We start from the raw sequence: 4,153 nt of genomic DNA on the forward strand, positions 1-4,153 counted from the left end.
GTTAAATTTTTATTGGTGTTGAGTTCTTCATGAAGATTTTTGGTGTTTTAGTTTAAATGTCTGTGTGTGGCATGGTTTAGGATGATATTCATGTTTTTAGTTGGGAAATTGGACTTAATTTCATGTAAATATCTCTATGGATGTGTTTCTGCATAAATTCTGCAGCCCACACGGGCGCGTGGCATTTCCACGCGCCCGTGTACAGTACCCACGCCCCCATGTGGAGTTTTCACACCCCTATGTGGGGTAAATTGATGAAGAGGACCACTATTCACAATTTCCATTCACACATCCCTTCATCTTTCTCACACACCCACACTCCCAAACATTTTTCCTTGGTTATTAAAAAGTTTAGAAGGGTTTTGCCGGCCATTTAATCATACTTTATTCTTCAATTCACACCGGTGCGCTCTCATTTTTCTAACCTTCTCCATGCCTCCATTTTTCAAACTTTATGTGGATATCTTGGTTCTTATGCATTGTTCTTCATGGAAATTACCTTAATATGCTTGAGAATACTTTTATAAGAGTTTTGGAGCGCCGTTGTGGGTCGGTATGGCATTTTTGGCCATAACCTAGCTCTCACGCGGTCGTGTGGGATGCCCACGCGACCGCGTTGGCTGAAAATTGTGCCCAGGAAGCCCACGCGGGCGCGTGGAAAATCCACGCGACCGCGTGGGCTGAAAAAAAAATGCCCAGGAAACCCATGCAGGCGCGTGGAAAATCCACGCGACCGTGTGGATCCACATGGGCACGTGGATTTTTCACGCGGCCTTGTGGGCTGTTTTCAGGCCAAAAATTGGCAACACGGGCGCGTGGATTTTCCACGCGCCCGTGTGGATTTCTGCAGCTTGCCATTTCATGTATATTTGCATTTCTTTGGCAGTTTTCTTGCAGGTATGCCAACAAGGACCGAAAAGCTTTGATCGTATACGATTAACCTTGGATGGCAACATTCTTTTGACACACCGGCAACACCAGAAGACGACGTCGATGCTTGAGACGTCCCACTCATGATTCTTTAGTTTGCTTTACTTTTGTTTTCATTTTTTTTAGTTTTTCTTTATTTTATCTTTTAGACTTTAGTTAACTTTGTGTTTTGTTTTGTTTGTGCGAGTTTGTGCTTCATGTGTTTACTTATAAGAACTCGTACATCTTTTTCTATTTTTGTTGAGCTTCACTGAACCCCTTGTCTACGTGCAGATGGCCTTGATAGTGATGTTGATGGTGTTTTAGTCATAGACATGATCATGTGATATTGTCACATGGTCGTGTGAGCTTCACAACCCATACAACAAGCCCATGAGTTAGACTTCACCAAATGATTAATGAGGAGTTCAGGGGAGTATTGTTTTAATTGCATTCCCACACAATTTATGCTTCCATTGTTATTATTTTTTATTGTGCTTGCATGCGTACATTGAGGACAATGTACATCTTAAGTGTGGGGGAGGGTTCACCTTATACATGACTTTTTACTTGTGTTTTTCATGAGCATGCACTTGTTGCCAATGAAGGTTCACCTTAGGGTTAAGAGTTTAATTCTTAGTTTTTTTGGAGGTTATAAACATGGATTTTTATCATGCTCTAGTTTTCATCCAATTTTTATTGAATATTTTTTTGTCCGATTGCTCTTTTCTGCACTTTTCTCGCTCATTAGACCTATGAAGACTCTAGTTCATTATGTTTAGGGACTTTTAGTGTGCTAGTTTTTTTATTTGAAAAAAAAGAAAAAAAATCATCGGAGGAAAATCGAGAAAAAAAATCAGAAAAAAATTTGATGGAAATTGTTTGTTGTTTGTACATAGGGTGTGGAAAGAGCTACCACCCATGATGTATGTAGCTACTCTCATAAGTCGGATAATTGTTATGCCCTAATAAGAGAAAGAGCTATCTCATGGGATGTGTGAAATCTACCATCCTCAGTAGAAAGAGCTACCACCTAGAAAGTGTGAAAGCCACTCGGGAGGCATCTTGGGAAAGGGCTACCTTAGAGGTTGTGTGAAGCTACTACCTATTCTTTTCTGTTTATAAATAAGTCCCGTGTTAATAAGAACTTGGTAGTGGACATAGTGTTGACATGAGTTGAGTTTTTTTCACACACACGCATTCGGATTTTTATCACATTCATTTTTTTATTGGATTGTTTGCTAGAGCATTGATTGTTTTTGTCTAGTGTTTGATTCTCTCCATGACTGTAGAATTTTTATTCTTGTACTCATTTGGTGAACCTAAGGAAAAGCACTTCTCTTTTTCTTTCCATAGGTATAATGTTTAATTTTTGCTTGAGGACAAGCAAAGACTTAAGTGTGGGGGAGTTTGATAAGTGCTTGAGTAGACATATTTTTTTATATATGTTTTACATGCATTGAGCATCATTTTTTTACTGTGGTTTATGTCTCATATTGTGTATTTGGTGTTCTTTTTATGCATATAGGTTGTGAATGCCTTGAAGAGTAAAAAGGAAGCAAACATAGGCTATAAAGACACAATGTTGGGAGTTCTTGTTCAATTCAAGGACCAAGACACGAGAGCAGTTCATAAACGTGGAGATGTGTGCCAACTTCCAAGAAGATTCAAGTCAATTCACTACTTGGAAGGGCACAAAGGCAGCCACATCTTCATATTCATTCTCTTTGTGAAGATTGCAGGACCTTTCAAAGATACGTCGATGAAGAAAAGTTTTATAGCCTACAACATGGACGTGTGCCCGGTCATGTGGTCTCAAGAGAAGAGTGTTTGGACCGCGTTTCGTGAAAAGTACTGTAGAAATCTTACTGTAGCACCTTCATTGTAGAAATTCCTGCAGCCCACGCGGCCGCGTGGAAAATCCACACGGACGCGTGAGGGCACGTGACAGACGCGATCTAAGGCCTATAAATTGCCGTTTTGCCCTATTCTTTCTCATCTTTTGTGCGGCTCTTCAGGGGTGAGACGGTTTGGAGAAGAGGTCTTTGCGGCTTTGGAGGCGCTTCATCACCAACTTTGATCGATTCCTCCTCCGTCATAGCATCAAGGAAGCCACCGGTGAACCTAGCTTCGGAGTGGGTCCTTCAAGACGTCGTAGCTCTCCATCAAGGCCATCAGTTCATATATAAGGGGGTTTATTTCTATGGTTTTAATGTACTTTCATTCATTGATGGTGTGTTTTGTATGTTGCTCCATGGAGAGCTAAAACCCTAGAGGGTATTTGGGCTTGTGAACCCTAGGATTATCATCTTTTGTGGATTTTCTTAGTGTTTCTATTTAATCCTAGTTTGATTAAGTTTTAATCTTGTATTCTCATTGCTTGCTTGTTTAATTAATCCTTGTGGTTGATTTGATTTGCGTGATTTGTTACTTTGATGTGAGAGAGGTCTCCATTAGAGTTAGAACTTCAAGGTTAAAAAGGGTTGAGAGGGTGAGTCATGAGATAGTGGAGTGTCCCCTCTCCCTTCTGATTGAGTGTATTCTATCTCCGTTCCCTAAGCTCTATGCAACCATATTTGGTGTGAGGCATGAGATTGAGAGATTTCTCCGCCGGGACCTTGTAGGGGGTTAGGATCCTTCGCCGGGAATTAGGGTTGGATCAATCTTTAGGAATCGGATACACCTCTTGGAATTCCTAGAGTGCTTTGTAGTCATATGTGGTGTGAGGTGTTGAGATTGAGCGATTTCTCCACCGGGACCTCGTAGGGGACTAGTATCGGTGATCGGGAGGCTGGATCCGATTATATTTGGATTTCCATGACTTAACTTACTCATCATAGAAACACTTTGCTTATTCGGTACCTAATACCTGAATCCTAGGAGGAGCATTGCCCGAATACCCCACTTTTACTGATTGAGATCTCCATCCATTTAATACTTGCATATTCGTCTCCGGTATTCATTTCTTCGCACATTAGATCACCACACCTTTCCATTTATCATTAGGTTAGAAAGCAGAGAAGAAGTTAGTACTAGTAGCCCTGTTCCCTGTGGATTCGACTACCCACTCACCAGGGTAATTATTACTTTGACACCCGTGCACTTGCGGTAGATACATGCATATTCAGACGCGTGTCACCTTTTCACTTGAAAACACTCTCACAGTACTCTCCGAGTCCATAGCGTCAGTTTGGTAGGATTTTGGCGAAGTTTTCCGGCCGACTCTTCATTTTCTCACTCCTCC

Source organism: Dioscorea cayenensis, chromosome 19 (genome assembly GCF_009730915.1).
Source record: "Dioscorea cayenensis subsp. rotundata cultivar TDr96_F1 chromosome 19, TDr96_F1_v2_PseudoChromosome.rev07_lg8_w22 25.fasta, whole genome shotgun sequence".
Taxonomy (NCBI): domain Eukaryota; kingdom Viridiplantae; phylum Streptophyta; class Magnoliopsida; order Dioscoreales; family Dioscoreaceae; genus Dioscorea; species Dioscorea cayenensis.